General features: G+C 34.0%; 1 long non-coding RNA gene and 4 other non-coding genes across 5 annotated transcripts; 3 read left to right on the top strand and 2 right to left on the bottom strand.

The window, feature by feature from the left end:
• Nucleotides 1-1,014: 1,014 nt before the first annotated feature.
• LOC140746551 (small nucleolar RNA U3) lies at nt 1,015-1,218 on the top strand. The gene has a single exon (XR_012102780.1). It is a non-coding gene; the product is annotated as a small nucleolar RNA U3 (small nucleolar RNA).
• Nucleotides 1,219-3,743: 2,525 nt separating this feature from the next.
• On the top strand, nt 3,744-3,947 carry LOC140746552 (small nucleolar RNA U3). Its single transcript, XR_012102781.1, has one exon. It is a non-coding gene; the product is annotated as a small nucleolar RNA U3 (small nucleolar RNA).
• A 3,474-nt stretch (nt 3,948-7,421) lies between these two features.
• Nucleotides 7,422-7,625, bottom strand: LOC140746553 (small nucleolar RNA U3). The gene has a single exon (XR_012102782.1). It is a non-coding gene; the product is annotated as a small nucleolar RNA U3 (small nucleolar RNA).
• A 922-nt stretch (nt 7,626-8,547) lies between these two features.
• On the bottom strand, nt 8,548-8,751 carry LOC140746554 (small nucleolar RNA U3). Its single transcript, XR_012102783.1, has one exon. It is a non-coding gene; the product is annotated as a small nucleolar RNA U3 (small nucleolar RNA).
• Nucleotides 8,752-20,946: 12,195 nt separating this feature from the next.
• Nucleotides 20,947-25,408, top strand: LOC140746453 (uncharacterized). Its single transcript, XR_012102771.1, has 3 exons — nt 20,947-21,200; nt 21,743-21,926; nt 22,449-25,408. It is a non-coding gene; the product is annotated as an uncharacterized LOC140746453 (long non-coding RNA).
• The last annotated feature ends 217 nt before the right edge of the window (nt 25,409-25,625 follow it).

A 25,625-nucleotide genomic window follows, 5' to 3' on the forward strand; every position in this document is an offset into this window, starting at 1 on the left:
ATGTTGTTTATAGGTTAATCCAGTAATGGTTGTTAATTACTTAAAATTAAATAAAATACATATGAACTTTGGATTTTCTGTAACATACTGTGAATTTACTCCTGAAGAGTTTATAATCCTTAAGGTAGCAATATAACTGTTTCCGTTCCATTTTTTTTTATTTATGACTTGAATTGCGCCAAATGTCTCAGAAGAATATAATTTAATACGATAATTTAATAAAAGTGCCGCTGTGTTTTGGTTTGAAGGGTGTATTACGAGACACAACTTCACAAAATGTTTAAATCAAGTAGTTCCATCAATTAAGCACTTCGTCAGTCTGTAACACAAAAGAAAACGAAATACAGTTTATAACCAACACACAGTTTTTCTATAATCACGTACATAATTAAAATTACATTCTTATAATTATTTTACCTTCTTCAAACCAATATAAGGTAAACAAACATAACCTCTACGACGTTAAATAAAAATAACTTTACTGACAGATGACATTGCGCAAGCGCATACCATCGATGTTTAGTCTATGGTATGTACGCAAATAATGTCGTAAACTTCTCGTATATTTTTAGCACTAAACTTTTAATTAAACAGTTACTTTATTAATATAAAAGTGATAAAAGTATTTTTTAAACTCATATTAAGAATATTTTTTATTTGTACACACTGTGGTCATACCATTTTACCTTATTATAAAATATTACACTAGATGGCGTTGGTGTATCAATACTCTAAATGTTTTCGATTCGTAACATTGTTTATTGATTAACTATGATTTACCTAGAAATATCATTGTTAGTTGATTTATTATAATCTAAAACGTGATGTAATACTAAGTAATTAATGTGATTTATACTTATGACATCAAGTTGGTCACAATGCGCATGCGCATTGTATTCACGTTTACGGAGGGGACTACTAGATGTCGCTGTACTAACCTTGACGATTTTCTGAATCACGCTGTAAAGATCGTTTACCGAGGAATGACCTCCCCCGGTGTCGGCGAGTTGCGACAAGACCTTACTTCATAGGATCATTTCTATAGTAAGCTCTTCCCGAGACTATCACACCATGTGAGACGTCGCCAGCCGCGATGAGGAGACGTGGCGCGGCGCCCTGAGCGTGAGGCGGGCGGTGGCGGTCGCCACCAGCCCTCGATGATCGTTCACTCCTCCGCTTCGGCGGAGGAGGGTGGGGCGTTGTCGCTTTCTGAGTGGCTTTTTTAAACCCTATAATTCTTTGTACCTTTAAATTTCAAAATTTTATTTTAGAATTTCGTATTCTTGTATCACATAATTCGTAGATTCAAGTTCAACGCATATCAATGAAATGTATAAACTAGATGTTGGTAAAGAGTTGTAAAAATTGTGTGTAATATGAAAAAACCTAAAAATTATTTAGAGTAAAAATAAATAGATTTTATTTAAAGCCCGCTCCATATTCTCGCGAGAACGCGAGAAAAGCACGACAAACGAGAATGTAGAGCCCATGCAAATCGGATTTTTTACGCGTTCTCGCGAAATTCTTGCGAGAATGTGGAGCAGGCTTAATACTTTACCTGAAATTGATTTACAATTTTGAGATAATATTCCATCCCATGGAAATTATCATATTTATCAAATACTCTATGTGATCAAACAAAAATTAGAAAACACAAAATGTTATAATAGTAAATAGTATAAAAGTTATGTAATCCTAAGTAATGCATTCCTAATTATTTCTTTTAAACTCATATACATTTAAAATGAAGTCTTCCAACCAATATTATTAAAACATTTTATGACACAATAAGCAAGTACTCATGGTTTTAGAGCAAATACGCGGATTTCCTATTAAAATAACTCTATCAAGTATAAATAGGTATATTATGTCGCTGTTTATTTTTAGAATGACACTGAACAAATTTTGGTACACAAATATAACCTCTTCATCGATAACAAAACAACATTACTGACAGCTAATATTGCGCAAGCGCATTCTACCAATGCTTATTAATCTATGGTATGTAATACGCAACCAGACAAATTATATTCAAGTTCATGACAACTTCACGTTTATATGTTATCATTAAATTTTTTTTACGATTTTTTTTCTAAATATATTAATATACTATGGGCATACAATTATTACGTTTTTCATTGTCGCTATTATTATCGGGAACTGGTTGTCATATGATGTTGCTTATTTACAAAACTTTACACTAGATGGCGTTGGTGCAGCAATGCTCTGAATACGAATATTTCATATACGTGCTTATCTAGAAATAATATTGTTTGTTGATTTATTATAATGTAAAACGTGATGTGACACTAATCAATGAATGTATTTACTATTTATAACATTCAGTCGGTCACAATGCGTGTACGCATTGTATTCACGTTTACGAAGGGGACTACTAGATGTCGCTGTGCTAACCTTGAGGACATTGTAGTAATATCATAATATACTAGATGGCAGTTGCTTACCAATAAAATATTATTATATAATTACGTTCTTAACCTGTAATATATAATTTTACTTACTCATTAATTGAGTCATTAAAATTAAAACTCTTTATTTTATTAATTTACAATACAATATAATTTATATAATTTTTGAATTTATTTAAATGTGTAATTTTATGTCTCAGATTTAATTCAACGCATATCAATGAAATCTACAAAACTTTAAACAACAAGTTGATAACGGGTTAAAAAATGTGTATAATATCGACAAAACAACATTTTGACAATTATAGTTAATTAGAGTAGATATAAATACATAAATTTTATTTAACACTTTATTTCAAATTTCTATACAATATTAAAATAATATTCCATCCCGTGGAAATTATCATACTTATTAAATACTCAATATGATCAAATAAAAAATAGAACGCACAAAATGTTATAATATAATAACAAAGTACTTGGTCATTTCAAAAAATAATATGTCAGAGAGAAGTTAAAGTATTTAGTTATACATAACTTACACGTATAACTAAATACTAAATATATACTATTCATATAAATATTTTAAAATCATCACGCAATCCTAATGATATCCTTTAACCCATATAAATACATTGAAAACAAAGTCTTCCATTCAAATATTATTCCACATTCTATAACACAAGAAGAAATTACTCGTGGTTTAGAGCAAATACACAGTTTTACTTTAAACATAACTATAACAATAAGTATATGTCACGTTATATTTTTAGAACTAAACAAAACAAGTTTTGGATCACAAGTTAATATAACCTCTATACCGATAAATAAAAATAACATTACTGACAGCTGCAACTGCATTCTACTGATACTTACGTTGTCTATGGTATGTAATACGTAACAAGAAAAAATATTTCTTGAACTTTACGTCTAGTATTATTATTATACTACGGCCATACTTTTATTACGTTTTTAATTGTGGCTATTATTATCGAAAACTGGTTGTCATACGATTTTGGTTATTTACAAAATATTACACTGGATGGCGTTGGTGCATGAATGCTCTAAATCATATATTAACTAGAAATAACATTATTTGTTGATTCATTATAATGTAAAACGTGATGTAACTTTAATCAATGAATGTATTTACTATTTATAGCATCAAATTGGTCACAATGCGCATGCGCATTGTATTCACGTTTACGAAGGGGACTACTAGATGTCGCTGTGCTAACCTTGACGATTTTCTGAATCACGCTGTTGAGATCGTTTACCGAGGAATGACTTCCCCCGGTGTCGGCGAGTTTCGACAAGACCTTACTTCATAGGATCATTTCTATAGTAAGCTCTTCCCGAGACTATCACACCATGTGAAACGTCGCCAGCCGCGATGAGGAGACGTGGCGCGGCGCCCTGAGCGTGAGGCGGGCGGTGGCGGTCGCCACCAGCCCTCGATGATCGTTCGCTCCTCCGCTTCGGCGGAGGAGGGTGGGGCGTTGTCGCTTTCTGAGTGGCTTTTTTAAACTATTATTTAACTTACTTAAAATTAATAAATCATGTTACTAAATGTAAAATTGTAGCAATAATCATTTTTATGATATTTTCAAGTACGAGTTTTTCATGTTTCACATAATAATATGAATTAATTGAACTATTATGCCACTGTATTATTACGTGGATATCGTTTTAAGTGTTTGATCAAAAATCATTGGCATAATAACCTGGAATTTTGGCTTCCAGACCTATTAAAATAATGTCGATTATCATCATCATTATTTGAAGATTTCTTAAAAATAATAATGTATATAAATTGTAAAACATTAAAATTTGTTTAAGTTGCTGGCAATGACTGTGTTGGAATGTCGTCAGTCCAATTTGTGGGGCAGCTGTCGAGAGGCAATTGTGTTTGTATCTGACCCTTATTTGTTTTACGTGCGATCGGGCACCGAAGTGGCGTGTCGACTGTTTGCAACTCAATAGCCCCCGGTATTTTAGTAAATTGCACATATACATAATAGATCTATTGGATACTTGCGACAAAATCATTATAACATATATTATTTAACAGAGTAAAGACTTCTCCATTTAGTTATTTTTTTTAGCAAAAATGGGTGCAGCATTTTTGACAGGATTAGTCCGCAAAATATGATAGACACATAACAATTTAAACAATACATTTTTTTTGTATGTAATAAAGCAAATTAGTTTGGATATTTAAATTTAATTACTTAAGGATATTAAATTTAATCAATGTATGATTGTACAAACGAGTTTACAGTGTATTTTTTTTTGATCCGTTGTTTAAAATAATTATATGGTACCATTGTAAACTTGTACTATTTGAACAAGAATACAAAACTTCAGAACAAAGCATCTATTGTAAATTGCACATTTGTTTAAGTGGCTGGCAGTGCTCTGCAATGCCAATCCAATTTGTCGGGCAGCTGTCGAGAGGCAATTGTGTTTGTATCTGACCCTTATTTGTTTTACGTGCGATCGGGCACCGGAGTAACATGTCGGCTGTTTGCTACTCAACGACCCGCGGTACTTGAGTAAATTGGTCTTTTAATTAATCTACGGATGCCCCTAGAGACATCGGGTAGTATCGCGTCACTACTGTGATTGGAAAGTAACACATGTGCAACTGTGCTGCTACAAACGTGTTTGTGAGAACATGGACTGCTTTTAAAATCTAAGAAGTGTTTGACTTACATAATTAATAGACCTCCGTCTAAGTTCTTAAGAGTTGACGCATCAGTACCCTTACCATGAGTTTTCAAAACATCCCACAATTTTACGTTACGTTTACTCATTTAATGATTCTGTTCCGTCTGCTTCAGTAGACTGAGTAAACGTAACAATAAGTAAGTGCTCAATAAAATTGTAAATTTTGAAAACTCATGGTAAGGGTACTGTTCTATATGGGGTTGGTTACAGATGTCCATGGGTGACTACTTACCATCGAGTGGACTGCTTGTTCATTCACTACTTCAATTTTAAAAGCTATTATGCAGGAAGAAAAATTAGGCCAAATGTCGAATACAAAATAACATTTTTAAATTTATGTTTATTTATTTCAGTCTATATAATTTTACTACGACAAAAAATGTGAGATTTAAATTAACTGCAGCATATTTTACACTTTATTTCCAGGAAAAGTCTAAAAGATATTAAGTGAATGAAAGTTAAAAGAAAAAAAGAATCAAAAGCGATCCCTTTCAAAGATTTGCGAAGCTTTAAGCTCTCAGGAATATTTGCAACGAAAAATATTTTTGAAGACTACACAGTTATTAAAATATTATATTTTATTGGAGTCTTTCAAAAGACAAAATTTTAATTACTAAAATAATCCTCGGACGGTAATAATTACAGTAAAATTTCTGAAAGTCAGAATTTCTCCGTTGTTACATCTTGAATGAAGGAGTGAAGTGAAATTGCTTAACTAATAATTACTGAACTAAAGTTTGTTTGTGTTATCGACTGGGGCAACAAAAGAGCCGATGTGAGGGTTAAGTAATTTAAATCTGTTTTATAAGGACTTTTGTAAGGTAGCAACTAGTGAATAAATTTGATGCAAAGTGATCAAAGTTGCTTATGAATACATGCAATGCAAATAGGTATGAATGATGATAGGTTATCATCAATTATACTGTTTATTATGTAATGTAATAAACAGTATAATTATAATTATATTACATAATAAACAGTATAATTGATGATAACGAATGTTTTATAATTGTTCCTATATTTGTAGACAACACTAAGAAAATTTGAATAGAGTTACAATCATAGATTAGTAAAGATTACTCACTCCTGATAAGAACATGTAACCAGTTTTGACAATTGAAATTGTCACTGTCATCTATTTTCGTGTTTGAAAAATATTAAAAAAAATTAAGTAGTTTTTAGATCTTTCTCCGCACTTTCTTCGATTTCGTGTTTTTGCACCATTTAACTGCACATGTTGGCACTGTTCCACGTAAATTACACCATGACAGCCATTAAATGGCTGACACATTTGTTAGCCATTTAAGCCATTGCCTTCCTTCAATTACAAGGCGGTGTGATATTTATACTTAGCTATGGTTACAATGGATATTGGATTTTTAAAAATAGCAGCGCTAAACACTACACCTTAAAATTATTGTTTTTAAGTCCAAATTTTTAAAAGGAACAAAAAATTTTTTATACCCGATAAATGCTAATCTCATAATTCGGCATAAAAGAAAATGAACAAAGTGCAAATAATTGCAATCTGAATGAACGTTGTTCCAGAAAACTCCGCGAATGTAGTCTGCCGTATCGAGCATAAACCGTAAAAACGTTCGCAATAAAGAAATCTGCGAAAACAGCCGTAATATCTGTTTATTCAGGCGAAACGACTTTATGACCTCCGTTACCATTAAACTTGGCGCGTTCGACCATACAAATTTTATACCACCCTGAAAAAGTTACAAGCTGTAATGGCCTATAAAATTATTACGGTTTAAGGATCAATATTGTGTGCGAGTTTTTTATATGTAATGTAAGAAACAGTACGCGACTTTCCCTGCCAAGATCTTAAGGGATTTTCAATTTTACAGCGGTACCCTAGATGTATACCTGGTAATATTAGAATGTTACGTTATGTTATGTTAAATTATAGTTTATTTTCACGGGGGTTAAACTGTTTTCAAAGTAAGTATGTAATGAAAAAATAGTAAAATAGTTTTAAGATATATAGAAAAAAATATGAAAGCAATTAGAGATAGAATTTAAGATTCATTTCAATATAGGTATAACATGCATAAATATATATATAGCTATACTTTAAGTAATTTAAATCAAATAAAAATCTTAATTGAAAATTCAACGTTAAGTGTACAGATAGTTATGGAATTAAATCAATTAAATATTGATTCCAAAAAATAGTACAGAAATAAAATATCGCCAATGGTTACGAAACATATTTTTATTACAACCTTTAATAGAATTATGGAGTTTAAAGAAGCCACTCAAAAAGCGACAACGCCCTACCCTCCTCCGCCGAAGCGGAGGAACGAACGATCATCGAGGGCTGGTGGCGACCGCCACCGCCCGCCTCACGCTCAGGGCGCCGCGCCACGTCTCCTCATCGCGGCTGGCGACGTCTCACATGGTGTGATAGTCTCGGGAAGAGCTTACTATAGAAATGATCCTATGAAGTAAGGTCTTGTCGCAACTCGCCGACACCGGGGGAGGTCATTCCTCGGTAAACGATCTCAACAGCGTGATTCAGAAAATCGACAAGATTAGCACAGCGACATCTAGTAGACCCCTTCGTAAACGTGAATACAATGCGCATGCGCATTGTGATTCACTTGTCTTTCGAATATTTATTTATTATAAATTTTATTGTATATTATTAATACCTAGAATAACACGGTTGAATCAAAACGATTCAATACACGTGTTAACGATATTTTATATAAATAAAGCTTAGTACAAACCTAATTATAAAATTATATACTGTTAAGCAACCGCCATCTAGTGTGATATTATGAAATAATTGTCTGTAACGTAAGCTAATCAATAAATAATTAAATTTTAAATTTAACAAATCGTTTATTCTATAAACTCATTAATTAAGTACTTAATTAAAGTAGTCTCGTACCATACACAATACATGAATAATATGCGCTTGCGCAATGTCATCGGTAGTAGTTATCTTGAATTTAAGTAGTTGTAATACTTATAATGTTCAACTTATTATTAGTTAGTATTCAATATAAAGAGAAAATTATACGTTACGAAATAAAAAAATGCGATAAATCTACATTGTCAGTTTTACTTTTATTTAAGTATGTTTTTATTATATACATGAAACAAACATAACTAATCTGGAACAAAACGTGCCAGACTTCTTTGTAGGTTTTAATTTCAGCGCTACTAGCAAAAACTTTGATTTGTTTATCGATGTTCAACGTGGCAGTTTGAAGTTAATAAAAGTTCATTAATTTAACTTATTATATTCCTTGTCTACTTCCAATCGAAAAACCATAGTTTTGCGTGGACATACTTTCAACTTCTTTTTATCTTATTTTCAATAACATACGGTTTATTTATTTTTTTAAAGTACAAATTAATAGTTTAAAAAGCCACTCAGATAGCGACAACGCCCCACCCTCCTCCGCTGAAGCAGAGGAGCGAACGATCATCGAGGGCTGGTGGCGACCGCCACCGCCCGCCTCACGCTCAGGTCGCCGCGCCACGTCTCCTCATCGCGGCTGGCGACGTCTCACATGGTGTGATAGTCTCGGGAAGAGCTTACTATAGAAATGATCCTATGAAGTAAGGTCTTGTCGAAACTCGCCGACACCGGGGGAGGTCATTCCTCGGTAAACGATCTCAACAGCGTGATTCAGAAAATCGTCAAGATTCGTACAGCGACATCTAGCAGACCTTTTATAAACACGAATAAGCTGCGCTTACGCAATATTACTTACTAACTACTAAAATTAATTGTAGCTACTTATTTTTGAGCTTATTTCATAAAGTGATAAAACATATTTGATTATAACTTAACAAGATAGATTTCTTATACTACTTACGAACTAAATATGCGTTTTACATACCAACACCATCTAGGAAGATATTACGAAAATACAAGTATGAAGAATAGGCAAACATTATACCAGATTGTCTTTAAGCCATAGTAAAAAAATATAATATTAATTGTGATAACTATTAAAATAATTTGAAACATTCCCCATTAAGTAATTAAAAATAGAAATGGTAAATTCACGACGCCATTATAAGATTGTGTTCGTACCTGCCATAGACGTCAGTAGTCTGCGCGTGCGCAACGTCAATTGTGACAGTTGTTCAGACTTCAGAATGTTTAGCATTGTAGAGGTTATGTTTTTATTGTCAAATGTGATAATTGTATTATGATGAATTTAGTTCGGTTTAGTTCTTTAACCTAATTTGTACTCCCAGGATTTATTTAAACATAGAATGACGTATTCGCGTCGCCGCTTAATTCCTTAATGTATTTTCAGTGTGATGGTTTTATTCGGTCATGGTAATTACATCGAAATAACAGCGGCGATGTAGGTACTCATTGATATAAACTATTATAATATCATTGTGTGTACAGTGTAACATTTACTTCAGTATTGGTCAGTGTAATATTACTGCATACTTACAAACTTAACCGGAATTGAATGTTGAATGTTATGTCAGCATTCTGTGCATTGATAGCATTAATAGGTAATAATTTTGATATTGTTAACATTGTAAATGCAACATGTTATGATTTCATAATTTTGACGGTCATTATTTGCAAATGTACATCATTACTGCCTGATATTACTGAATTTGTGTGAAGGAGTATATTGTTAGCAAAACAGTTGTCGATTATGTGACTTATGATTGTGTGTCGACATTTTGTACTCACATAAATTAGCCATTTTTATCGACTATCCTTATATATTGAAAGTTAAAGCATACAATTTGAGGTAGGTATTCAAAAATATTTTTATTTATTTGAATGTGGTAGAGAAATAAAACCCCAAAGAGGTTTGACTCACATTTCTGTTTAATAGCAGTAGTGTTCAGTGCATCTATACTCTCATTAGAGAGATGTGGTAAGGGAGACAAATTTATCTAAGCTGTTTCAAGTTTGTTCTCAGAGGTAGGTATGGCGGATTCAGAGTCCAACCTAATACTTCCGATCTCTATCTGGAATCTGATAATTTGGGGTTTGTTATGTCCATGAGCGGCAGTAACTTCTTAACATAAGGTGGACTGCTCGTTTGCTAGTTCTATATTCCTTTCTGTTTTTTACAGCAACTTGTTACTATATTTTTTACAATATAGGAGTAGCAGACGACCATGCAGTCTACTTGATGGTAGGTGGCTACTGCTGCTCATGGACATCTGTAATCAACCCCAGATAGGATTAGATATTAGTCCTACCAGAAGTCGGTCACAGGTGCGCCACTACCCCTGAGGACTAAGCTGGAACGCCTTGGAAAAGTATGTCTCCCTTACCACACTCTTCAAACCATAACAAATAACCGATTTACACTGCTGTTATTAGGTAGAAATAGGTGTGGCGGTGGTGCTGCCGGAGTCGAACCACAATGAGTTCTACCACCTTCAAAATATTTTGCATAATATTACCAATCCATTTGCACGTAATATAGTGGTATTATGGAGCTGCAGCGGCGTCAAATGACTTCGTGTGAAAACTTTGATTTGTTTATCGACGATGGGAGTTCCGACTTAATCAAACTTCCTCACCTTTCATATTCCTCGCCTATTTCCAATATTTTGCGGGGAAATTACTTTCAGCGTTCCTTCAACCTATCGTATTACTTTGTTTTTATAATGCCGGTTTATTACTTAATAAAGTGTTTATTAAAACATTGTAAGGATCTAGTTATTACATAATGAATGAATCTGAATGATCCAGAACTGAGAAATATGTAATAAATGCAAATTAGGTTAGTGGCATAAGCTAACTCACATTTAGTCCTTAGATTTAGTTTAATGATTTTAGATTAATATTATCGCGGAATTGAGACATTTTCTTAGGTAACGGATACTCAAGATAAGCGGTTTAAAATGTCTTTTTTTACCTTAATGCGTCACACAGTGAAACCTAAAGTATACGAACGATTTTTTTATTAACAAAATGTTATTGGATTTTGTAAATAAAATTATGAAGTTTGTGTCACACTAAATGAGTGCAAATAATATGTAATAATTATTTATCATTATTAAATAGACACTGTGTTCTACAAATTATATAAAAAAGATGAATTAAATTCCTTTATTTCAGGCAACTAAAGTCTCATAATATGTGTTAGTAACAGATTACTTATAAGCTATGTTAATACCTTTTTTTTGTTTACGAGAGGGAAACCTTCAAAAGGTATCCAGTATCGTGGGAGCGACACGGGGTTATGTGGGATTCTTATCGCACTAAAACACTCCCGGTGGCCGTCCTCAGCGTTGCCAAGAGGACTCCGGGATGTCCTATGGAACGCAACCGGAGTCCTCTGAGCGCAGCCCCTTCGGGCACCTCCTAGGCGAGCTTCAGGACTCACCACATCGTCTGGTGTTTACGACGGCATGCGACCACACATACCGCCGTCCTTCCCGGAGTTGCTTGCGGACGGCTCGAACTCCCAATCTTGCCGCCCGCAACCCCGGAAGCCCCCTTTTAGTCGCCTCTTACGGCAGGCAGGGGATACCGTAGCCCTGTTCTAGTCCCGGGACTACAGGGACAAAGCTATGTTAATACTTATTATAATTAATTACCATTTATATATGTTTTAAAGTTATATGTTTGGCTTTACTTGTTTGTTATACCGATATGTTTGTATTGTATTGTATTGTATTGTATGTTTGGCCAAAAATTGAAGCCGGACCCTATATGAATGACAAATTAATCATATACATAATTCAAATGGCTTAGTCACCATACCTGAATTTTTTCACCGAGCCAAATATTTAAATTTTAAACTGAACTTTACTAAAAGTTCAACAACCTTTTACCCATGCACTTTGGGTGCATACAAGCTTTCAAAGAGCAGTCCTAATACGTAATTCGAGGTGCGAGGCTTCGCGGGAAGGCTTTCAAGCGTATTACGGGTGGAGGAACTTTGGGAACACTTTGTTCGGAAATAACGAACTCTTTTCCATTTTGCAGCCACTTCACCTCCTACAAAAAGAAACAAGTGTTTAAAGGAACTTGATAATTCATGAAAAGTACGCATTTTGTAATAACTATAACTTATAAAGGTATCTTTGAGATTTTTTTTAATATAAGCCTCTCAGGTATGCAGGTTTCCTCACGATGTTTTCCTTCACCGTTTAGCAAGTGATAATTAATTTCTAGTACGCACATAACTTTGAAAAATCAGAGATGAGTGCCTGGGATTTGACCGTCAGATCCCTCGATCGAGAGGCCGAGTTTATTAACCACTAGGCTATCACTGCCTGTAATGTACATACATAGGCATAATATGATATGTACTTACATATATAAAGCGGTTAGAAACTAATTAGTATGTTTAAATATGTGTATACAGTGTTAAGTTCTAAGTAATTAATGGAACAGTGTAGCCACAATGCAGGGAACGGTGGGAAGTAGGTAATTAGAATAAACGTAAAGAAACACGGTTTATTATGATATTGTGATATTTGTAACATAATGAACTGATTATATTTTAATTAAACAAAGAAAAACAAATAAAATTGAAATATACATAAATGCTAGCTGACCCGGCAAACGTTGTGTTGCCATATAAAACAACCCTTATCACTTAGGGGTATGAAAAATAGATAGTAGCCGATTCTCAGACCTACTGAATGAATATGCAAATAAAATTTGGTAAAAATCGGTAAAGCCGTTTCGGAGGAGTACGGTAACTAACACTGTGACACGAGAATTTTATATATAAGATGATTAAAATAAAATTAAAATGTAAATGGCCAATTACAATTCACTACGCTGGCCAAGTGTATATTGCTAGACATATTTTTGAGAACTTGTTTTTGCGAAATTCTCAAGCACGTAGGTTACCTCACGTCTGTCTTCATCATTCACACAAGTTATAATAAATTTATTAAAGGTACGTATTAAAAGCAGGACTATGTAGGGTTCGAAGGATTTGTTCTATGAATATGGTAAAATCCTCCGTGGTTCGACTCCGAAGCCACTACTACGATACCTGTTTCTCCCTAATAAAAGCAGTGTTAATCTATATGGTCCAGTAAGTGATATCCCTTAAGGTCTTTGGATAAATATATCTATACTTATTCGAGGCATTCCAACTTAGTTGTCAGAGGTAGCAACACAGCTGTGGCGACCTTAGGTAGAGCTCTAATCTTATTTGGAGTAGATTAGATGTCCATAGACGCTAGTAACCACTCACCATCAGGACTGCGTGATAGTGTCATACTAATTATAAAAAAAAACCAAAGGTTTGCGAAACAGGCAGAGTTTCCAACCACCAGACCACCTTATTCGACGTCACTGTTTAATTTAACGCCGTGTACTTTACCGAAACTCGCGGACACTCGCTAGTTTTAAATAATGCATCAGAACGAGCCAATTAAAAGTTCCCCTAACCGCAACATTTAGCGATGCGAGCGTGCCTTTGAAGTGCTAATTTAGTAGAAAGCGTCTCTGAGCGGCAATCGAGCCAAATGGAGTTTAACTCACGCGGAAATATAAGCTGTGGCCTACATGACAGGTACACTTGTAGAATATACTTTATTTTTCTTCTTTATTTAAATGTGTAAGTACTGTTGGTCTTAGTGGCCTTTCCAGCTTCACCGAGTTTTGGTGGCGAACTTAAAGTTTAGTTAAAGTTTAAAGGACTGTTGGAACTTCTATTGGAGATTTTAACTTTCACGATAGCAAATTGTTTCATTACTGTCCCACTGTTGAGCACGGGTCTCCTCTTAGAGTAAAAAGTCCGTATGATCAAATCAAATCGAATATTTTTTTTTAATTTAAAATAGGTTCTTTACAGAGCACTTTTTGAATGTCATTACATCTACCACCACTTCACAAGGTGTTTCGTTATGGATAAGTGGAGAAAGAGATTCCATAACACACATCATTTAAAGAAATAAAAGATTTTTTACAATGACAAACTTAACCTAATGGTACATGTAGGTTTCTAATCTACATGACAGTTAGAAGCGAATAATTACTTTTGCTACCTTCGAAGTGCTAATTTAACCACTTCAGCTATTTCTGATGAGGTGATACAATTTATGGAGAATTAACTCGTTTGCTAATTACAATTTATATGCCGAAGTTACAGACAACGTGGAAACGTACAGAAAAATATTTTGCTCATACAAGATTTTTTTCTCACATGTTGTCCTTAAGTTATTAAGTGTTTTCCAAATAAGCTTAAATGAAAAAATAAAATAAGATAAAGAAATTCGTTTTAAAGATAAGAGTATATTTAAAACTTTTTATTAAATTTATTTTAGCGTTTTATTCATTCAGGGTTTTAAACCTTTAATTTGATACCTATAATTAATTATCGTGGGGTACACAAAAATATAATTATTCCCCATAGTGAACTGTGCGCCATATTAAATTTATAATGACGTTAAATTTAATATGTACGTGTGTTAGTGACGTCATTATAAATATAATGTATTACACTAGTAGTGTTTTTTTTTTATAATATAAGAGTAGCAGACGAGCATGCAGTCCACCTGATGGTAAGTGGATACTGCCGCCCATGGACATCTGTAATCAACCCCAGATAGGATTAGATATTCCTACCTGAGGTCGGCCACAGATGCGCCGCTACCCCTGAGGACTAAGCTGGAACACCTCGGAAAAGTCTGTCTCCCTTACCACACCCTTCAAACCGGAACACAGCAGCGCCTAACACTGCTGTTATTAGGTAGAAATAGGTGTGGCGGTGGTGCCGCCGGAGTCGAACCACATAGGGTTCCACCACCTTCTAATTAAGTTAATCAAACGTGTTTGCAATCGGTTTAGTTTATAATGCGCTAGCAAGATTGACTCTCACATTCTCCCAAAGCAGGCAAGTCAATAATAGCCTGTAGTCGCTATAAGTTTTTTTTAAATTGTAGTTTATTGATATGTTTAAACTCTAACAAACACGTTTTGCACACATAAAAAGAAACGTGAAGATTTTTGTTGACCTTACGCCAGATAACTGCAGTGCAGCGTTTTCAGAATTAACTAGATGTTATCTGCGACTTCTTCTAATGTCTGTGCTGTCACTTAAAAGAAACACAGTTAGTACACACTCATTTAATAACCATTTTAATTATCCCAGTTTAGTATATAATCAAATACCAAAGCATATCTATTTATACGAAATATAGTTACCTCACAAAGCTTATCACAAAACCATCGCCGCAACAACAGCCTCCGGGGAGAGGTCCGGCCCTATGTGCTGCACCAGGATCTGCCGCTCGGGTTGCTACGCTGGGCACTCCTCGAACGTGTGCTGCGCGGAATCCCGGGCATGTCCACAATGGTGGCACTGTGCTGAGGCCTCCCTGCCTATCCTGTGCAAGTACTCACCGAAGCAGCCATGTCCGGTGAGTACCTGTGTCAGTCGGTAAGTGACGCGTTTCTTCCTCTCTAGCCAAGCTCGGAAGCTGGGCAGGATCGCACTGACCACGCGTTGGCGTTGCGCCCGGTGGCTCCTGGAGCCTATCACGAATAATCATAATGTATAATACCTACTATACAACAAAATAACAACATAAAGTATAATTTAAAATAAAGTACTTAAGTAATTCTACACACTTTAATAGATTTAACGAGGTGCTCAATTCGTGTATATATTTAAACATATGCATGAACGGTGAAAGAGTTTGGAAGTCCTGAAAACTGCACTCAGGCTGCACTAAAAAGCTCGATTCGCCGTAAAGAGAGCTTTTGCTCTCACAGGTCCGCTCGCTTCATGCCCGCATTTACGCGTAAAAGCCTTCCTGTGAAGCCTCTCACCTCGTATTACCATTTCAGTACGACTTTTCACTTCAACTTTCACTTTATCGCGAAATCAAAAACACTTTACACTTATAGCGTTACTATGATTCCGTCTGTTGTCCCTGTAATTCCGGGATCAGAATAGGGCTACGGTATCCCCTGCCTATCGTAATAGGTGAATATTGATATTCCACCCCTTTGGGGATTATATAATGCTTTAAAGTTTCTTTAAAAATCCGCCAATTTTGAAGCAACTTCTATGAATTTTTTTATTTGACTTTCTGATTATTTCTTACCCTTCTTGGCAATTTCACCATAAGGGGCTAGATTAGGATTTAAATTTTATAAATATTATGTAATGTTTTACACGTATAAAATCGCTGGCATATGCTTGGTATTTTTAAATTATGTTGTAATATTCATTTATCTTCACAATTATTATGAATCGAATCCTGTGCATGGTAGACACTGTTTACCACTGTGCAACGCTACCTGATAATAACAATCGTAATAAGTAGATCATTACATGTTACCGAAATAAATTTAAATTTTCGTGTCAAATATAAAGGCCGGTTCATTTACCACGGAATGTCTCCCGGGATGCGATTTTCAATTTTTCGCGTACTTAAAAGCCTCGCTAAAACCTCTCCCGTGTTATATCAGGTCACCTATCTTTTATTTCTCAGTGATATTGTCTGAGTGCAGTACTAAAACTTGTTAGGATTTTTATTTAAAATACAAAGTAGTAGCAACTTAGTAAATATTTTTGTTTGAAGGTGGTAGAACCTTTTCTGGTGCGACTCCGGTGATACCACCGCCACACCTATTTTGACCTCATGTAGCTGTTCTAGTTTGAAAGGTGTGGTAACGAAGACATACTTTTGCATTTTTACATTACGAGGCGTTCCAGCTTAGTCTTCATCTGTGATCGACGTCAGATAGGAATATCTAATCTGGGGTTGATTACAGATGTCTATGGGCGGCAGTAGCCACTTACCATCTACACTTACCAGCTAATCCCGTATTGTCAAAAAATATATTTGTTTGGGTAATCCAAAGTTCTGGAATAAAATCTAAAGGATTATTATTCACTGTTATTCGAGAAGGGATAGGTTTGGTATTTGTCCTTTTAAGTTAGCGTGCAGAGTTCGAATTACAGACACACACCACTATGTTTTTCAAATTGGGTGCAGTAGCAATAACTTCAAAGTAGTTATTGAGAATTCAAAGAATGTATTTAGAATTTTTTATACGAATAGAAAATGTTTCCAAACCCAGAGCCTATTTTTTAATACTAGAAATAGAAATAAATTAACAATTCCTAAACATACATTATGTAAGGTGGCTAGATCTTTCAGGGGTAACTGTATTCGCTACTACAATAAAATACCCGACCACATTTTTAATCTCACAGAAAAAAAGTTCAAACATGTCGTTAAACAAACGCTATGTAAAAATGCTATACTATAAACTAAGTGATTATTTGACTGACAAAACGGTGTGGTCTGAAGTAGTTCCAGCTTCACATGTACCATTAGATTAAGTTTAACACTGTAAAAAAACATTTTTTTAAAAGATGTATGTTATGGAGTTTCTTTCGCCGCTTCTTGTCCATAACGAAACACCTTGTGAAGTGGTGGTAGTTGTATTGACATTCAAAAAGTTCTGTGTAAAGAACCTATTTTGAAGGAGTTTTTGACCGCGGCTTCGCTCGCGTTACGAAGTAATATTATTAACTAAGAAGATTTATACAAACTTTCATCCCCTGTTTTATCCCCTTGGGGGTAGAATTGATCAAAATCCTTGCTTAGCGGATGCCTACGTCATAACATTTACCTGCATGCTAAATTTCAGCACAATCCGTCCAGTGGCTTCGGCTGTGCGTTGATAGATCACTATGTCCTTCCACCTTTGAGTTATATATATTTAGATAAAAAAAAATATTTGATTTATTCCTGTATCATGGGCATCATGGATAGACCACTAGGCCCGAAACAAAATCTAAACTCATCACTGAATGGCTGAACATCGAACCCAGAACATTGCGTGTCAAACTCATATGAGATACTCCGTTCCACGGGTCATCAAATTGTATTTATATAGCTCTTCATTTTAAAATATCCGTCAACAAAATAATTCCTGAAATACTCTTTTCAAACATTTTCAGAGCACTTTGTCTTCGTAACTCGAAGGCGATACATTTCGCAAGCTGCTAACATTTTTCAGCTTAATACCGTTATGCTCTACAATTTTATAGAATCTTCCAGAAAAGTTGAAGAATATACCTGTGTGGAACAAAATATGCTTCGTGTTTGAAGAACGGATTATTCCTCACTTAAACTTGACATTGAAGTATTAAGCTCAGTTCAGTTTATATTCTTCTCCAAGGTCTTTTAATTTCGACTTTCACGTTTGACTAATACTGTATTCATGCATTTTTGAGATAATCACTGAAAATATTGACATGTACATTTTCTATCCACCTTTCCTTTCACTGTTAAAAAGTGATAATTAGTAATTAATATAGACACTTCCATCTATTAAACTTTGGAACTCAAATGCTGAAAATAGCCATGCTCTACTTGCCTTTAACACTATAACCTATTCTTTAATCTTTGTTTCTCTATTGCTGGAAATATGCCTTCCCTAGTTTTTGTCATTTAGCCTAGTCTCGTGCCCCCTTCCTAACCTCTTCCTGATGTCTTCTTCAGGTCCTCAGTCAATCTTCTCTTCTTATCTAAGCGTGGCCGACACTCGAATACCTTTCTTCCCTGTCATTTGTCTGCCCCTTGCCTAACGTAGTCGACCCATTGCCACTATATTCTGTTAATTTTGAAGATTCACACTTCATTAATACAATTGTCGTGATTTATGAAATTTGAATCTTGATCTTTGAACCAAAACTAAGTATCTAATTACACTATCATCTATCATCTATCGTCTAATAAACTTAGTCGTATAGTAATCTTGCTTTATTTCGTCCGTAACAATTTAGTTAAAACAAACTGAAAATATTCAAGTCTGATTAAATAGAATGCGCTAGACAGAATTCAATTTCTCAAATGGTTGCAAGGAGACATATGAGTACGTTGTACGTAGGAACATACTCCACACTTGTAGAACGAAGGTAGCAAAAAATGAAATTGCGCCGAATCCTATTCAGACTGTTGAGAGTTAAAACAAAAAGATCTTGCGATCTCAGGAGCGAATGTCGTCAGAGTTTATTTTTAGTTTTGTCAGATTTTATAGAAAGAAAAGAATCAGCAATGAATTCGTGAAAACTACTTCGTGGGTCCTGTTCAAAATGCCGAATATTACCTTTTTTGTTTATTTTTTCTACTGCGAAATATACCATACATAGTAATGGAAGTACAGACTTACTAATTTATTAATGTTTAAATAACAAAACATTGCAACATTTATTATAATTTATGGAGATGGAGCATTTATAGGGTTTATTTTCAATAAATATTTATATCCATATCGCTCAGCCCACACCACACAGGTATTATATAAATTGATATCAAATTGGTAAGTGTCTCGTACACTTATAAAACCACTTTAGGATTTCGTGTGTTGAATACCTAAACACTTAGACCCAGATCTTATCTACTACAAGAGACAGTATTTCAAATGTCAAAGGGTTGTGGTAAAGTGTGAAGCAGCATAAACATTGATATTACAAGGTAATTCAGCAATAATTTCCATATGAATATAATAAGCACTTATTATAAATTCGTGAAATTTTACAACATGCTCAATCTATGAATATAATTGTAAGTGAATGCATCTTTGCATTCATCATGCGGTCAGCCGTAAAACTGGAAAGGACAGAAAAACAGTCTTTTAAAATGTAATACGAATATACGCACTTCGTAGAAGTATCGTGAAATTTAACAATAAAATGCTTTGGAACAATGAAATGAATGAATGAATGGAATGAGTAAATTAATGAGTTGTTTACGGCACGCTCAAACTGTGAATACACTTGTGAGTGAGCACTTTGCACTCATCGCACGGTCAGTCGCTGTATCTGAAAAGGACAGAAAAACAGACTTAAAATGTAATACGAATATACGCACATCGTAGAAGTATCGTGAAATTTAACACTAAAATTTTCTGGAACAATGAATAAGTAAATAAATGAATTGTATACGGCACGCTCAAACTGTGAATACACTTGTGAGTGAATAAGTACTTTGCACTCATCGCGTGGTCAGCGGTGTATCTGAAAAGGACTGAAAAACAGTAGTTAAAATTTAAATATAATGGACAGGAACCAATAGAGTAAAGAAGCAATATTGTTTTAAAATTAAAGCGTTGTTTAATTTTAGGTAAAGTGGCAATAAATGTAGTTCAATTCAAGTGACATCTTTGACATCTATTTTTGTAGTGTAAAGGAATGAGTGAATGATATTGAAGAATGAAGTGCGTGGGTTACATTTTTATCTTTAAATGATTATATGGGCTAAAACTTACCAAGGAATTCGTAAATAACTCGAATTTTGGTAGTTATCTTTATACATTTGAAATGGTTAGACCCGAATAGAGGGTGATAAACAAGACACCAAAGGAGATGTTTCATTTTCGGCCATCTCATGTACACTATATCTAAAAAACACAAATAATTTGTATAATTGAAGAAAAATACACATATATTTTGATAACCTAAAGTATTCCTGTTTAAAAATATTTAAAATAAGCATTCCTCATTGAAATATTAAATATGGCGGAATACTGTCAATGGCAAGTTTTCAAAACTGTCGATGTCGGTCAGGGAACCTATGTGTACCCCACACATAGGTTACTATACTCTTTGGATGTCGGTAATTCTGTATTTCGCTGTTTTTGTCGTAAAGTTATCGTTACCTTAGTATTTTACAACCTGGCTTTTGTTTTGGGTATCCCGTCATTTTTCTGAATTTAATTAATTATTTATAATAATTATAACAAAACCACCTTTTAAATGGTATCTGGTTTTATAGATGTAAGTGACATGTCAAATTAAAAAAGAAGAAATTGTCAATTTGATATGTGTAAAAGCATTGATCTATAAATATAAAGATCCGCCACAACCGGGCAAAATTTGAAACATACAAAATACGGCAATTGGCGTAAAACGACTCCAGCCAAGTCCAGTCGCTCTCGCGCCGCGTAGTAATACACACGAATATCACTGAACACGTTAAACGTAATTATTTTGGAATTTGAAGCCTCAAGATGCCTTCTTGTGCAATGCGTAAATGCACAAATTACGGCCAAAAAAAAAACAAGCTTCATGGAATCACTTATCACACGTAAGTGAAGAGAAATTATTAAATTTTGTTTATTTTTCGTGTTCGATCCGCCATGATTACGTGAGTAACCAGAAAGAGACAAAGTATGTTTTTGTCAATGAAAGTGATAAAGACGCAAAATGTATGGTCATAGATCAACAGAACAGAAGTGACATTTTATTGAAGCTGACGATGTCCATATGTCGTATGTTATAGTTTAATATCCCACTGCTTAATATTTATATTAAGTGTGTTTTTATTCAAAATATAACTTTTTTTAGTTTAATTTAAAAAATAAAAACGATATATGGGAAATTCTGAAATCTCATTCCCAGTTACGTATGAAACGTGATTTATCTGAGCTTATTATTGAATATTGAATTTTTTACATAAATTAACTTAATCTACCTTAATTAGTAAATTATCTACCTCTGTTTATCTATCAGAGATCAAATAATTATAGCCGCAAATATTCCAATTACAATAAAATATTTAATAAATCCAAAGCTGTCAAATGTATGGCCCGACATATTCATAATATGTACATTTTGTTAACGTTCTAGATTCCCATCAAATGAACTAATGCGCCAAAAGTGGATTGCAGTAGTTCGCAAACAAAGAAACGAACATGATTGGGTACCATCGCAACGTACCACAATTTGTTCGGAGCATTTTGACGAAGATAGTAAATATACTTCAGCTAAAGGTCGTGCATTTTTGAAAAAAATGGCCGTTCCTTTATTAAAGGTAACTGTTGCAAAATGTAAAATCCATATATGTATGTCGGCGTCATCGTACGTCTAATATTTTTATTTTGTTAAGGCGGGGGAAACCTTCGAGCTCCGGCTCTAGCCGCCTCTTACAACCGTAGCCATATTCTAGTCCCGAGACTACAGGGACAACGTCTAACATCTATCTTCATTCCTTTTTAGGGTTCCGTACACAAAGGGTAAAAACGGAACCCTATTACTAAGACTTCGCTGTCTGTCCGTTCGTCACAGGGCTCTATCTCTTGAACCGTAATAGATGAAACTATGGCTCAGTGTATTTATGTGACCTTAACTCTGAACAATTTAATTTCACAGAATTAAGAACTGTTAAGAACTCTCTCTGAACGATACTATAATATCCTTTGCTATCCTCTTAATACATCTATATATTACTTAATGTTGCACCTTTTATATTTATCTTTATTAATCTCGATTCGGCCATTTTCAATCATTCTGGTTTTTCTAAATTTTTAATATTATAATTTATTTCTGTTTTTAGAAATGTGAGAATGTGTCTCACCGGTATGACTCTCCTACCAGTCTTGAAGACATGGATATATCCGATATGGCCTCTATTTTCGATTCTCCCAGAAAATTTGCTCTAAAGAAACAAGTTCGTAGGCTTGATACAGAAAAGAAAAAACTTCAGAAAAAAAATATTATTCTTAAACAGCAAAACAAAAGGTTGAACAAAAAAATTTGTAGCATGAAAAATATTCTAAAAATATTAAAAAGAAGAAACTTTATATCAGAGCAACAATTAATAGAATTGAACCTGAACTCTGAAATGATTGATTTAATTCAAAGAATACGTGACAAGAACAAATCTAAAAAATCTTTTCGAGCAAAATATCCTGCTTCAATTCGAAAATTCGCTTTGACTTTAAATTTTTACTCTCCTGCAGCTTACAAATACGTAAGACGTGTATTTCAAACAGCTTTACCGCACCCGAGAGTTCTTGGAAAATGGTACGAAAATACTACTATCTCGCCAGGATTTACACATCAAGCCTTTGAACTATTAAAAAAGAAAAGTCACCAGTCGGGTAAAAGGCTATTATGCACCCTGGTGGCTGATGAGATGGCTTTGAGACAGCAAACAGTTTGGACAGGCAAAAAGACAGATGGAATCGTAGACTTTGGTGGCGGTTTAAATAGCACCTCTATCGCCACACAAGCGTATGTATTAATTCTAGTGTGTCTTAGTGAATCTTGGAAAATTCCTGTTGGTTATTTTTTCGTTAATAGTTTGACAGGTGAAACTCGGGCCGAGTTGCTTAAAATATGTCTAACTAAATGTTACGATTCGGGAGTGGATGTCGTTGCTTTGACCTTCGATGGTTGTACGTCCAACATAGCAGCCGCTAATATTTTGGGTTGTAATTTACATGATGCACGAAATTTGAAAACCACGTTTAAACACCCATCTAGTGATAAAGACGTTGCTGTGCTTCTTGATCCTTGCCATATGATTAAATTGGTGCGAAATACCTTTGAAGCTAAGAAAGTAATATTTAACGATCAAGATGAGTTAATAAAATGGCAGTTTTTAATAAACCTCAATAAACTTCAGTTAGATCAAGGACTTAATTTTGCAAACAAACTATCGCAACGACATATACATTTTAGACATGAAATCATGAAAGTAAAACTTGCGACTCAATTGCTCAGCAAAAGTGTTGCTAGTGCGTTACTTCTTTGTGATGAGTTGCATGTATCAAAATCCAAATTTAAAGACACAAAAGCTACAGTAGAATTTATAAATAAATTTAACACTTTATTTGATATTCTTAATTCGCGCGCTAGAGACACGTTAGGTTTCAAAAAACCGATTTGCAAACAAAATCATAATGAAGTGTTCGCATTCTTAGAAGATATTAAAAAATATATTTTATCATTGCGTATATATTATAAAACAAAGAGAGTCGTAAAAAATCGGATAATTCTTAAATTGACCAAAAAACCGATCGTAGATTGCAAATGCAAGACAGGCTTCCTGGGATTTCTTATTTGCATCGAAAGCCTCAAACATTTGTATTTAACACTTATTGAAAACGATATATTAAAGTATATAGCTTCATATCGCCTCAGCCAGGACCACATCGAACTATTTTTCGGCTGTGTACGCCGACTTGGTGGTTATAATAATAATCCAAATGTTGTGCAATTTAAAGGTATATACAAAAAGCTGGTTAGTCACTTAGAGCTGCGAAGTGGATTCACCGGGAATTGCATACCGTTGGAATATTTTCCGATTCTTAACTGCTCGTCTGCAACATTAAATTTAAATCGCTCTTCAGAGAGGCAAGCAGATGACGATTTATATAATAATGAAAGGGAAATTTCTACATCCAGTGATTCTATTGTCCAAAACAATATAGAAATACTCGCTGAAAGCCTACACAATGAACAATATGCAGATATCAGTAATCAAATAGTAGGTTATATATCTGGTTGGGTAGCACGTAAAATGTGTAAAAAACTTAAATGTGAAACATGTATCACAGAGCTATTTACATGCAAGAAAATGTGGTTCCATAAACTCATTTCTATAAAAGATTTTGGTGGGCTATGTTACTCTTCGGAAAGTCTTTTTATGGTGTGTGTAAAATCTGAAACAATCATCAAATCGTATCTAAATGAAAATGGAATAACTATTACAAACAGCAAATGTAAAGAAGCGTTAAGAAACCGTATTTTAGAAATGTTTGTTCATACAAAAATTTTCAATTCTAATAGTTTCATAGAACATTCTAAAAGACAACCACCCATTTTAAATCATCGTCTAAATCTAATAAAAGTTATAATAGAAACATACATAGACGTGCGTATGCACTTTGCGCATAAAAATAATCCCGCATTGAAAAAAACGACAAAACGTCAAATTAGAAATAAACTAAATCTGTTTGAGGGCATTTAATAAATCAAATAAACAGTAATTATCATTTTGTTATGCGTGCATGTGTGTGTTAGATTTTAAATAAATATAACACTAAATATACATATAATCTATAAAGTATAATAAGAACAATAACAATAAAGTTAAATATATTGAAAATACTTATACTTATCTAAAATATCAACCAAAAGCTAAAAAATAATAATTAGGTTATCAGAGTCGATTGGCACGGACAGGAAGCAAAGCAACGTCCTATTAGGCGTCTAGAGAAGCAGTCCCAGACTGATCTTACTAGCCCTCTTTATAGGTAATTATGAACTACCCCACTGTGCCCCACATCTGACCACCGGTTGTGACGTAATGATAAACATTATTTTGTATATTTTTGTTGTGAAAATTCTTATAAAAATACATGTTACGTTCTTATAAAAATACATGTTATGTTCAATAAAAATACATGTTACGTTTTTTTTTAATTAGTAGATTTAAGTTTTGTTGTTTGTTTGTTGTATACGTTATTTTAAAATTTTATTTAATTGAATAAATATTTTAATCATTAAGGTCGTATTTCTTCCTTCACCTAAACATAATTTAATAATCAATCTTTGTATAGCCGGAAATAAATCCTTAAAAATACCACAGTAAAATTATAATACATTTATCAAATTAACACAACTTTGCAATTAATGGTCTTGTGCAAAATAAAACTGATAATAATAAATATAAACTATTTTTAAATCATATATTTTAAACCAGTCGATACATCTGTATAGGTAC

This window comes from Epargyreus clarus, unplaced genomic scaffold (assembly GCF_041222505.1).
Source record: "Epargyreus clarus isolate Ecla_fem2 unplaced genomic scaffold, WU_Ecla_fem_2.2 ptg000012l, whole genome shotgun sequence".
NCBI lineage: Eukaryota > Metazoa > Arthropoda > Insecta > Lepidoptera > Hesperiidae > Epargyreus > Epargyreus clarus.